This window comes from Nannobrachium achirus, assembly GCF_963921795.1.
Source record: "Nannobrachium achirus genome assembly, chromosome: 13".
Taxonomy (NCBI): domain Eukaryota; kingdom Metazoa; phylum Chordata; class Actinopteri; order Myctophiformes; family Myctophidae; genus Nannobrachium; species Nannobrachium achirus.
This window is the reverse complement of record NC_137833.1, coordinates 53,352,337-53,366,671: the sequence shown is the minus strand read 5'-3', so window position 1 is coordinate 53,366,671 and position 14,335 is coordinate 53,352,337. Positions and strand designations below refer to the sequence as shown.

The window sequence follows — 14,335 nt, the reverse complement described above, 5'->3', positions numbered from 1 at the left end:
AAGAATTTCAACCAGACCCAAAACGCACAAAACATAAAACTTTGTCACATAACAAAAATATTTAAAAAATAACTCCACTAAGAATTTCATTCAACACTAAATGCACAAAACATACAACTTTGCAACATAACAGAAAATATTTAAAAAAAAAATAACACCACTAAGAATTTCAATCACCACTAAAACGCACAAAACATACAACTTTGCAACATAACAGAAAATATTTACAAAAATAACTACTATGAATTTCAACCACCACTAAAACGCAAAAAACATACAACTTTGCAGCATAACAGAAAGAAATATTACAAAAATAACATCACTAAGAATTTCAATCACCACTAAAACGCACATCATAAAACTTTGCAGCATAACCGAAAAAATATGACAAAAATTTCAACCAGCACTAAAACACAAAACAAAACATCAAATAGTATAAAATAACATCACTAAGAATTTCAATCACCACTAAAACACAAAACATAACACTTTGCAACATAACAGCATATATTACAAAAATAATACCACTAAGAATTTCAACTACCACTAAACACTTTTCCACATAACAAAATATTTTAAACATAACACCACTAAGAATTTCAACCAGACCCAAAACGCACAAAACATAACACTTTACCACATAACAAAATATTTAAAACATAACACCACTAAGAATTTCAATCACCACTAAATGCACAAAACATACAACTTTGCAACATAACAGAAAAACTTTACAAAAATAACACCACTAAGAATTTCATTCAACACTAACATGCACAAAACATAAAACGTACAACATAACAGAACATAATATAAAAATAACACTAAGAATTTCAACCAGAACCAAAACACACAAAACATAAAACTTTGCAACAAAATAGAAAAATATTACAAAAATAACACCACTAAGAGTTTCATTCATCACCAAAAGGCACACAGCATTAAACTATGCAGCATAACAGAAAAAATATTACAAAAATAACAACACTAAGAATTTCAACCATAACCAAAACATAAAACCTTAGCCATGTAACAGAAAATATTACAAAAATAACAACCCTAAGAATTCTCAACCAGAACCAAAACGCACAAAACATAAAATATTGTCACCTAACAGAAAATATTACAAAAATAACAACCCTAAGAATTTCAATCACTACTAAAACGCATAAAACATAAAAATTTGCAGCATAACAGAAAACATATTACAAAAATAACAACACTAAGAATTTTCAACCAGAACCAAAGCATAAAACCTTTGCCATGTAACAGAAAAATATTTAAAAAATAACACCACTAAGAATTGCAACTATCACTAAAACGCACAAAATATAAAACTTTGCAAACATAACAGAAAATATATAACAACCCTAAGAATTTACAACCAGAACTAAAACGCACAAAACATAGAACTTTGCAACATAACAGAAAATATTAAAAAATAATGCCACTAAGAGTCGCGACTATCACTAAAACGCACAACACATGAAACTTTGCAGCATAACAGAAAATATATAACATTACCACTAAAACGCACAAAACATAACACTTTGCCACATAACAGAAAAATATAAAAAAATAACACCACTAAGAATTGCGACTATCACTAAAACGCACAAAACAGAAAACTGCAACATAACAGAAAAATTATTAAAAAAATAACCACTGAGATTTCCAACGAGCACAAAACCAAACAAAAACAGCAAATATTGCAAGAATAACCTCACTGAGAATTACAACCAACACAAAAACGAACAAAAACAGCTAATATTAAAAAATAACATCACTTAGAATGCCAACGAGCACAACACCAAACAAAACCAGCAAATATTGCAAACGTCACTGAGAATTAGAACTGACACAAAACCAAACAAAAACAGCAAATATTGCAAAAATAACATCACAGAGAATCACAACTAACACAAAAACAAACAAAACTAATATTACTGCACAAACATCTCTAAGAAAATTTAAACTAGCACAAATCAGACAAAATAACGGCACTGAGAATTTCAACTAACACCATAACACACAAAACAAAACTTTACATCATAAGGGTCATACAGGGGCTACATAATATGTCCAGGACATGTCAACAAAAGGAACGGAGACATCACTGAGACATCTAGATTACGCTCTACAACTATTGCACAGTCATTAGTTTGTTACTTATTTTGCAAATGGTATTGTTCATCTGTGGATTTTTAGATAAAAAACATATTTTTGGGGTCAAAGGGGGACTCTCTCTCATACATAATATCTCTGAATCTCTCTCCAATACAATTTCACTCATAATTTCTCTATTTTTTTCTCCTCTAAACTATAACAACTAGCAAACATATCTAACATGGCAGTGCCCCAGTACATCATTACATCAAAATCGGGGACCTATAATACGTAGGTGAGTTGAATTGTAACATGGATGATATTACATGTACAAAGATGAAAAGATTTGTGTGGTCCTGTCTCTGCTAAAAGACACAAAACTTGGACAGGATATCTGATCTGAAGAAAATGTCTTGGCACGGTCTTCCAGCAATGGTTTTCGAAACAGAGAAGGAAGGCTTTCGTTTCAAGCAGGGAATGTCATTTACAGAGATTTTAAGGGTAAACAAGCCCAACGGCAACGAAAGCCTTCCTTCTCTGTTTCGAAAACCATTGCTGGAAGACCGTGCCAAGACATTTTCTTCAGATCAGATATCCTGTCCAAGTTTTGTGTCTTTTAGCAGAGACAGGACCACACAAATCTTTTCATCTTTGTACATGTAATATCATCCATGTTACAATTCAACTCACCTACGTATTATAGGTCCCCGATTTTGATGTAATGATGTACTGGGGCACTGCCATGTTAGATATGTTTGCTAGTTGTTATAGTTTAGAGGAGAAAAAAATAGAGAAATTATGAGTGAAATTGTATTGGAGAGAGATTCAGAGATATTATGTATGAGAGAGAGTCCCCCTTTGACCCCAAAAATATGTTTTTTATCTAAAAATCCACAGATGAACAATACCATTTGCAAAATAAGTAACAAACTAATGACTGTGCAATAGTTGTAGAGCGTAATCTAGATGTCTCAGTGATGTCTCCGTTCCTTTTGTTGACATGTCCTGGACATATTATGTAGCCCCTGTATGACCCTTATGATGTAAAGTTTTGTTTTGTGTGTTATGGTGTTAGTTGAAATTCTCAGTGCCGTTATTTTGTCTGATTTGTGCTAGTTTAAATTTTCTTAGAGATGTTTGTGCAGTAATATTAGTTTTGTTTGTTTTTGTGTTAGTTGTGATTCTCTGTGATGTTATTTTTGCAATATTTGCTGTTTTTGTTTGGTTTTGTGTCAGTTCTAATTCTCAGTGACGTTTGCAATATTTGCTGGTTTTGTTTGGTGTTGTGCTCGTTGGCATTCTAAGTGATGTTATTTTTTAATATTAGCTGTTTTTGTTCGTTTTTGTGTTGGTTGTAATTCTCAGTGAGGTTATTCTTGCAATATTTGCTGTTTTTGTTTGGTTTTGTGCTCGTTGGAAATCTCAGTGGTTATTTTTTTAATAATTTTTCTGTTATGTTGCAGTTTTCTGTTTTGTGCGTTTTAGTGATAGTCGCAATTCTTAGTGGTGTTATTTTTTTATATTTTTCTGTTATGTGGCAAAGTGTTATGTTTTGTGCGTTTTAGTGGTAATGTTATATATTTTCTGTTATGCTGCAAAGTTTCATGTGTTGTGCGTTTTAGTGATAGTCGCGACTCTTAGTGGCATTATTTTTTAATATTTTCTGTTATGTTGCAAAGTTCTATGTTTTGTGCGTTTTAGTTCTGGTTGTAAATTCTTAGGGTTGTTATATATTTTCTGTTATGTTTGCAAAGTTTTATATTTTGTGCGTTTTAGTGATAGTTGCAATTCTTAGTGGTGTTATTTTTTAAATATTTTTCTGTTACATGGCAAAGGTTTTATGCTTTGGTTCTGGTTGAAAATTCTTAGTGGTGTTATTTTTGTAATATGTTTTCTGTTATGCTGCAAATTTTTATGTTTTATGCGTTTTAGTAGTGATTGAAATTCTTAGGGTTGTTATTTTTGTAATATTTTCTGTTAGGTGACAATATTTTATGTTTTGTGCGTTTTGGTTCTGGTTGAGAATTCTTAGGGTTGTTATTTTTGTAATATTTTCTGTTACATGGCTAAGGTTTTATGTTTTGGTTATGGTTGAAATTCTTAGTGTTGTTATTTTTGTAATATTTTTTCTGTTATGCTGCATAGTTTAATGCTGTGTGCCTTTTGGTGATGAATGAAACTCTTAGTGGTGTTATTTTTGTAATATTTTTCTATTTTGTTGCAAAGTTTTATGTTTTGTGTGTTTTGGTTCTGGTTGAAATTCTTAGTGTTATTTTTATATTATGTTCTGTTATGTTGTACGTTTTATGTTTTGTGCATGTTAGTGTTGAATGAAATTCTTAGTGGTGTTATTTTTGTAAAGTTTTTCTGTTATGTTGCAAAGTTGTATGTTTTGTGCATTTAGTGGTGATTGAAATTCTTAGTGGTGTTATGTTTTAAATATTTTGTTATGTGGTAAAGTGTTATGTTTTGTGCGTTTTGGGTCTGGTTGAAATTCTTAGTGGTGTTATGTTTAAAATATTTTGTTATGTGGAAAAGTGTTTAGTGGTAGTTGAAATTCTTAGTGGTATTATTTTTGTAATATATGCTGTTATGTTGCAAAGTGTTATGTTTTGTGTTTTAGTGGTGATTGAAATTCTTAGTGATGTTATTTTATACTATTTGATGTTTTGTTTTGTGTTTTAGTGCTGGTTGAAATTTTTGTCATATTTTTTCGGTTATGCTGCAAAGTTTTATGATGTGCGTTTTAGTGGTGATTGAAATTCTTAGTGATGTTATTTTTGTAATATTTCTTTCTGTTATGCTGCAAAGTTGTATGTTTTTTGCGTTTTAGTGGTGGTTGAAATTCATAGTAGTTATTTTTGTAAATATTTTCTGTTATGTTGCAAAGTTGTATGTTTTGTGCGTTTTAGTGGTGATTGAAATTCTTAGTGGTGTTATTTTTTTTTTAAATATTTTCTGTTATGTTGCAAAGTTGTATGTTTTGTGCATTTAGTGTTGAATGAAATTCTTAGTGGAGTTATTTTTTAAATATTTTTGTTATGTGACAAAGTTTTATGTTTTGTGCGTTTTGGGTCTGGTTGAAATTCTTAGTGGTGTTATTTTTGTAATGTTTTTGTTATGTGGCAAAGTTTTATGTTTTGTGTGTTTTAGTGTTGAATTAAATTCTTAGTGGTGTTATTTTTTCTGTTATGTTGCAAAGTTTTATGTTTTGTGCGTTTTAGTGTTGAATGAAATTCTTAGTGGTGTTATTTTTTGTAAAATGTTTCTGTTATGTTGCAAAGTTTTATGTTTTGTGCGTTTTAGTGGTGGTTGAAATTCTTAGTGGTGTTGTTTTAAATATTTTTGTTGTGGCAAAGTTTTATGTTTTGTGCGTTTTAGTGGTGAATGAAATTCTTAGTGGTGTTATGTTTTAAATATTTTTGTTATGTGTCAAAGTTTTATGTTTTGTGCGTTTTAGTGGTGATTGAAATTCTTAGTGGTGTTATGTTTTAAATATTTTTCTATTTTGTTTGCAAAGTTTTATGTTTTGTTGTTGATTGGTGTACGGGGTTGTTTAGTTATGTTGAAGTGTATGAGGGCCATGTTTTATTTAAATTGTGGGGAGAAACACTAGTTAGATGAAAATAGACAGGTAATATTGAATAGCGAATCCTTCATACCTCATATCTATGTCAGTTGTAATATTCAAAACTATAGCACATTATGCATCCTGTGATAAAGTTTGGCTGATCAGCAAACTATGGGGGACTTGAGGAGCTTGGAGACACGTATGTGTTGATTCAAAGACTATAATACCTCACATTTCAGAATATTGTGGGCTATTTTACAAGTGAAATGAATAATTGTTTTAAAACACACTAAATAGTCATCTTAGACATACACTATACTGAAAATGTACCGTATCAAATGTGTATGATAGGTAAAATATTGGGGATGTATGGGACATTTGATGAAATTCATATGGATACTGCTTTTACATGTACTCAGATTCATTGTTTGTCACAAAATAATATGTGATCTCCCTATCCCCAGCAACTTACAACGAATACACATATCTTTGTTAGTGATTCAGCCTATCATAATATATAACTATACCCCCTACTACACCTGTCAACTTAGTGTTCCATGAGTACATCTGACACATAATTTCAGAAAAAGGCCTGTATGATGGGTTTGCAATTCCATCTGAAATAAGCATCATTACACATTACATGAATACACAGACAATCAGTCCTCATATCTATGCTGTTTGAGATTTGTTCACAAAAAGAGCAAAATAGGTTTATCATAGCCACCTAATGTATCAGGTCTGTCACCTATAGCTAAGCTTTGTAGATAACCACCCTCTGGGCCCCATGCAATATGGATAACATTTACCATTTAGCTCCGGTGTCCTGATTAACCAAAGAGAAAAAATCTGAAATCTGTACATTTAGACTATGCAGCATAGGTTGTATCCCAATGCATAGTGTTATACATAAATTCTATCTACAGTAATTACATTACGTCCTATCACATCATCCTACCATATAGCATATAATAGCGTACAATATGTGCAGTGGCAACATGCTATGGGTTATGATGCTGTATGTATAGTTAAATATTTAGATTATACGCAATATGTTGTACAATTTAAGGAATACCTAGTCTTTTAACCCATCTATAGATAATATACTATAACAAATAAATGTTTTCAGTGTATTGGACTAATGTCACAAAAACTTTAAAAATGTTAACATATTCATCTAATGGGATGTTTTAGTGAATATAATGTAAATCGAATGAACATGGTTAGTCTCTTGCATATCATAAGGTTTAAACACAGTGATACCCCATATTTGGGGCTGTTGAGATTTGTTCACACAAAAAGAATAAACTAGTTTTCTCACAGACCCCCCTGTAACAGGTATCTTTTACCAATTTGGGATTCAAGTGGTTAAAACACTAATATAAGGTTATTTTCAATCTGTCATTGCCTTGTCGGTATAATTGTAACTTGTTTGTTATGGGATGGGTCGATAGTTGTAACTGAGACCATTGGGGATTAATATCAGATAAACATAATAGAACAGCCCCTCATTTACCAATACTCTGTGGAGATAGTCAGTAGCTTGGTAAGAATGAATAGACCTATAGGGAATTGACATGTAACAAAATGATCTGACTGGTTGAATAAAACAGTAACTGGTTGATCATTTTCAATGTTAACATTATGGTGGCTTTAGTGCTTATGTTATCATTTGATTAGAGATTATACCAACCATACACATTTATGTTAAGAATATATCACAGAAACAGTTAAAATAGCAGATCTACAAAGCTGACACTCTATCATTCTTTGTAATATTAGGACATTGTCATGTGTATTACCAGTAGTAGAGTCAGTCATACTAGTGAAAATAGCCGATCTACAAGTTGGGTTCCTCTCTCATTTTGTAATGTTAATGAGAAATACATTTATTATTTTATAGATACAACTACTGACCACACAAATAATCCCCCTAGTCACAACCCAACAAATCCATGAATAAATCATACCATATTTCAATATATTATTCAACATGATTTCCTCATGCAAATAATACTTTCAAACATCACACCCCCCAGTGAAAATAATAGATAGGCAAGGTATTATCCCAAAATAACACGTCTACAAGCTGTTAGCCTATGGGTTCAAAATAGCCCTTCTACAAGCTGATACTCAAAATAACAATCTACAAGCTACAAGCAAAGGTAATTATTAATGGACAATACAAATAGTATTTTACCACTGCAGTACCACTAGTGACCACTAGTGTCCACACATGTTGCTATAACCATATCATGGACAATAACAAATCCTGCTACCCATCATCATTTTGTAATATTAATACAATGTCATGTGTAGTACCAGTTCTGACCACTATGGCTGCGTTTAGTGATAAGGCAGACTATATTTCCAGTATACTATTCAACAGGGACATCCCTCAAGCCTATAATACTGTTACAGCACAGATGCAGTACCACTAGTGACCACTCACATAGACATGGGTGACTATTGTCAGGGCAATCACTATGGCAGTTGGTCAACAGTTGCACATCTACAAGGAGTAGCATAAACAATGGCAGTTGGCCAGAAGTTGCACATTCTGCTTGCCTCACGTTGCATCAACTATACCATGACAACACACTTTAATGTGAGTTTAATATCAAATAGTTACTACAGAGGGTTAGAGTAGTTTGCTACTGTATGTGCTGTCATTCCGCAATACACGGCCGTTGGCCAGAAGTTGCACATTCTGTCTGCAACACATTGCATCAACTATACCATGACAACACACTTTCAGATCATTTAATTCATTTCATCTTAACCCCCAACCCTAAGCATTAAATCATTAGCACTGCAATGATCAATGGTAACAGACGAACCTTTATCATCTCAAGAAGCCATGATTCTTCCAAATGCCTAAAATAGCAGATCTACAAGTACATATTGTGTCGCGCTGCGAGACGTTGTGAGCTTGTAGGTTGGTACCTTTTAATAGGTAATGTTCATATTCGATCAACAACTTCCTTTCAGCTATTTAAAACAGCGCTGTCCTCTTACTTTGAAACTACCTGATCATGCTTTCATCAATTGCTAATTAACAGTATAACAGATCTTTAAGTGTTTTGCTAAGCAGAGTAGGGGGGACTTGGTACAACATATGTAGTTATTTCACCTACTTTTACACTTGATTTTATTTCTTTTACCCTATAAAACCATGGTATGGCCTATGATCACATTATATTTTATCGAATGGCTGATTAGTTATGAGAAGCTTTCAAATAACAGGTTACCTAATGTTAGTGTGATAAGAGATACAGTCAGTAGAGTACTGTAGATAAGAAGACTTGTGAAAAAATGAGGAAGTTTAGGATTAACTAACCAGAGATGGGGGCACTTGGTACAACATGTAGTTATTTCACCTACTTTTACACATGATTTAATTTTTGTTTACCCTTTTAAATATCTTATGTATAAACACATTGTTTTATCGAATGACTGATTGTCGTGTAACACTTTCAAATGACAGATCAGCTACTGCTAGTATGATCAGAGATAAAGATATAGAGTACCCTCTTGGTGTCATCTGTGGGGGGTCAGATAAGGGTAATTAGATACCTTGATAAGGAAATATATTTGTGCACCCTGTCATACAGTACCCAATATGACTATGCATGGGTGGAAGGGTTTTGAAATCACAGGTGTAGATGAAACTAAATTATAATGTAGGTTTAATATCAACTAAGGGCTTCAGAGTTAGTAAAGGGGGTCCTCAAAAGCTTCCAATCATTTTATATTAACACTGTAGAACTGTACACAAAAATAGCAGATCTACATGCATACAATGAGACGTTGTGAGCTTGCAGATTGGCTATTTTCGCAAAGAGGTTTGGTGTAGGGGGACAAAATAGCAGACCGAGTACAGAGTATAATACCAATTTATTAGGTAATGATGGCTCAAGTGGTTAAATATATGAAAAAAACACCCCATGATGTGTAGATCAGTCTTTTAGACAACAATGGTTACACCGATTATACGATGTAATCCAATGATACATGTTTGGTACATCTAATTATCATTTACTATGATACACTGCTTGCATCACGTTAGAATGGAAGACTTCAGCCCTGCACTACCATCTCCGCAATAATGTTGCAAAGAGTTGCACATCACCTGGCAGTTGGCCAGAAGTTGCACAGCACGTTGCTCAACTATGCAGACATGCACATGAAGCACTCACAAACCCACACTCTGCTCTCTCTCCTCCACTCTATCTCTCACACAAAGACATACTACAGTACTTTAAACTATAAAACCATAAAAAATATAAAACCATAAACATATAGTTATGATTACATTAATTAAATGAATTTAATTTAATCATTAATTTATGCAACAATTAAAATATTTTAATTTAATCATTAATTTATTCAATTAATTTAATTTAATCATTAATTTATTCATTAATTAAAACAGCGCCACTTTTCCCCCTAGTGGCCACAAATGATAAAAAGGCGCGCCCTATTAGACTACTGTTGCATGTCGCCCTGAGGCGTCTTACTAGTGTATGCTATTAATTAAAAATCTGTTTGAGACAAAAATGCTGCTATTTGTCCCAAAGCATGCGTGTATGTGTGTGTGTGTGTGTGTGTGTGTGTGTGTGTGTGTGTGTGTGTGTGTGTGAGTGTGTGAGAGAGAGAGAGAGAGAGAGAGAGAGAGAGAGAGAGAGAGAGAGAGAGAGAGAGAGAGAGAGAGAGAGAGAGAGAAACTAATAATGGTAGAAACAGGGCCAGTCAAAGCCATTGAACTGAGCTTCCATTGACACACACACACACACACACACACACACACACACACACACACACACACACACACACACACACACACACACACACACACACACTGTGTTTACGACGGGACAAACAGAGGCTGAATGAACCGCTATATGCTATAATAAAAGACCAGTGTCATATTCTTACACTGTCGCACCATAACACCATTGACTGACCGCATTATAAGGACCATGCCATGTGAGTGTGTTATTAGTGTGTTTTTCTTTGAATTGAGTACAACGGTCCACAACCACAATGTAAACAAGCCAAGTCTTGGGTTTAAAATCCTCTTAGCAGAACTTGTATTGAACTGTACTTTTATTTTGGGAAACTGCTAATAAAGTATTCAATCAAACAATCAAACTATGTGCTCTTTGAAGAGATACTACCTAAAATTGCTTTTTTTTCCTCTCCTCCTCCCCATCCTTTTCTCACCCCATGAAAGCCTTGTATTAATGGAGAGTTGTTTTGCTATTGTCGCATCTCTGAATGAACAACGCACGAAACGAAGAGAATATTTGATGAATTGAAGAGAATGTATGGGCTGGGGGGCCAAGCTATAAAAAGAACATCCTGTGCCTACCAAAACAAACAGTGAAAACAGCAGAATACAACGAGAGGCCAGTGTGCTTCTGCAGGTAAACAACACCGCACTGCTCCAGTGGCTGGTATAAATGATGGGTCAAGACCAGTCAACCTGAGTCAAGACATACATAGCCTACAGACAGACAGACAGCTCACAGTTAGTGAGCTCGCCTGGGGAACCAGAGCCCTGGGTGTCGCAGGTACGATTCCAGGCCAGGCCAGCAATGTGTCGTAGTATCCCTGAGCAAGACATCTAACCCCTAATTCTTCCTCCCCCCTCCGCGCTCCTCCTCTGTGGGCAGCACTCAGCTGGGTTAAACTGAAAACTGAAGTTCCCCCTTTGGATAAGCTAAGTGTAAATACAAATAAATACATATAATAACCAGTAAAGACTCCCTAATCGGGAGATAAGCGACCGCGACGTCACATACACAAACTTTAGAAGGCAGTCGTAGCCAATCAGGAGGGAATATGGTAAATGGGAACGGTCCTTGTTGATGACATGACATGATGAAATCACCGCTTTGCGTGATTTTCGGCCAAAATCTGTAGGAGCAGTACGTGTCCAAAAATATGTTTTGCTAAAATCGGCCTACAGGGCAAAGTTACATCCTATGTTTCAAGCCTGGCCCCTATAGCTGGGTATTATCTTCAGTTCAACAAATTCAATTCTTCGTGGGGTAAGCAATTGATTTTGGGGATGCAGTCAGCGCCTGTTTAAACTGACCTTTCACGCCATGAATCTTCAGATTGGATTGTGAAACTGGTGCAAAGAGCAGATTCATTGTCTGTATAGCGGTGATTCAAATGTTCTTTAGAACGAGAAGGATTTCAGCATTGACGCACGAAGGGTCCATGGAAGCTGTTTCTCAATGTCAGCTGACCACCCCTATATGGACCCTTATGGGGGTCTGTAGAACTCTGAGTGTACAAATGGAACCAAATTGACCCGTACGGGTCCATTATTTGGTTCCATTTGTACACTGTCAGAGTTCAGATGGACACTGATTTCACAGTGCAGGCTCCCTGTCCCAGAGATAATACAAACAAAAGATAAGCTAATTCAAACTGGGGGTTCATCAGGATTCAGCCCCTTGCACCAGTGAAATGGTCAAACTGTGAAAGTTTAGTTCGAGGAAAAGAAGGGGGGACGGTTTAAAGTAACTAATGAGGTATAGCTCCTCTAAGTGTATTCATTATTTACATCCATTATTTGACATCCACAGGGACTGACCCAGTGGCTGTTCACTTGAAATGATGGTGTTGACAAGCACAGAGTAGAGAATAGAATAGAATCGAATCGAATAGAATAGTGCATCCCAATATATATATATATATATATATATATATATATATATATATATATATGGCTGCAGAGTAGATCGACTACCCCCATCTGCATTTGTGGCAGACACCCCCCCCCCCCCCCCTCTCCATCCTCTCCATATACAAGATGTGTGATGTTAAAATGTTTCAAAACTGTTTTTCAAAAATATGCCAATTCAATCAAGATCAGATGAAGAGCTGAAAGTAGGCTATTATAGGGTTGAAGTGGTTCATTTCTATAAACCCCCCCCCCCCCCCCCCTATATCAAAAGCTCAAAACCTGTCTAGAAATGACAGTTGCAACTTCAAATGGCAGTTGGGACCAAATACATGCGGTGTGTGTTGCAATACAATAGCCTACAATACAAAGTACAGTAACAGTAAGCTACAGTGTAACCGTCTGAGCGCCACCAAGAACAAGACCAGTTTGCAACATGGGAGGGGAAAGGAAAGCCATGCAGGCGATAGACTTGGAAACGTTACAATGTAGCTACAACACACGTGAAACACATCGTTCAATTAATTAGTTCCAGATAATTACTTAATTACAAGCCAGTAAAGCCACCTATCACCTGAACAAGAAGAAAACTATGTCTCGGCTTTCGAATAGTCTCATTTCAAGTCAAGTGTAAGCTATTTGGTCTGACAGGTTGATTACTGTACACGCCTATACCGTGTTAACATAATTATTCTCTTCAATGGGAATTATGTGAATAAAGAACTAAGCGACAGACCTATGTATACTGTATACAGTAGCCTATATATATCCTTTTATCACAGACAGATATCATAATCGCACGATGAGATTCATTATTACACAAGACAAGAGATTGATCAGTGTGGAGCTGTTCTGTTGTCTCATATAACATCATAACGACAGGTAATAATTAATATAATACCTGAATTATGACGTGGAGGATTCCTTTACAAGCACACAGCATGCATCTGAACCGCGGTGCGTGGTGGAATATCAGCTCCGGATCATATTCCCAGTGGACTTTAAACCTCTCTCCCTACAGACCAAGACGAGTAGGATCCAACCTGGTGCAGCCTGGCTGTGTGTGACTGTGTCTCACACTCTCCCACGCCACGGACTGTAGTGTAGTCACTAGTACAGTGTCTGTCCATAGAGAAACACTTGCGGGTTCTCACCGTCACAGGTGGCACCGCCCTCACTCTCTCCACTAGTGTTTCCCAAGCAATGGGTCGGGGGCTCATTTTGGGGTCTCTCGATCACTCTCGATCGGACCGGCCCGTTTGTATGGGTCGTGATCTTTTTTACAGTCTATGATCGTGATTCGTGAGTACGCACGCACGCACGCACGCACGCACGCACGCACGCACGCACACACACACACACACACACACACACACACACACACACACACACACACACACACACACACACACACACACACACACACACGTATATAGCCTATATGTAGGCCTACTGTGTGTGTGTGTGTGTGTGTGTGTGTGTGTGTGTGTGTGTGTGTGTGTGTGTGTGTGTGCGTGCGTGCGTGCGTGCGTGCGTGCGTGCGTGTGTGCGTGTGTGTGTGTGTGTGTATATATATACACTGTATATATTTCTTTCCCCAACTAAACTGAAACACTGTCTTATATTATAGTTCCTCCATTACAAATCCATCAGCTGGCTGGCACATTTAACAGCAGCGTTCTCATGTAGACTAACCTGTCCTATTCAATGAAACAGTGTCTCTCTGACACCTACTGGACACAAAGAGCATTACAATTCTTACACTCTAGTTTTGACATAATGAAGAAATGCGTATTATTGTGTGCTGCTGCTAAGCCTATTAACAGAGATGACATACTTAAACACTTTATCAAAGCATCATTAACAGAGTATTAACCACTTTGTGATGATATAAGTGTACCATACAATAACAAACAATACAAAAAAGTGTCCCAATTTCATTACGTCAATGTATTGTT

The 14,335-nt window shown here is 35.6% G+C and overlaps 1 protein-coding gene across 2 annotated transcripts in view; it reads right to left on the bottom strand.

Annotated features, from left to right (window-relative positions):
- LOC308297645 (semaphorin-4G-like) overlaps positions 1–13,457 on the bottom strand; it is a 98,207-nt gene extending 84,750 nt beyond the window's left edge. For both annotated transcript variants that reach the window (XM_080741160.1, XM_080741161.1), the window contains exon 1: positions 13,279–13,457. The gene's annotated coding sequence lies outside the window, so the exon portion shown is untranslated. The remainder of the gene's footprint in view (positions 1–13,278) is intronic.
- Between the last annotated feature and the right edge of the window lie 878 nt (positions 13,458–14,335).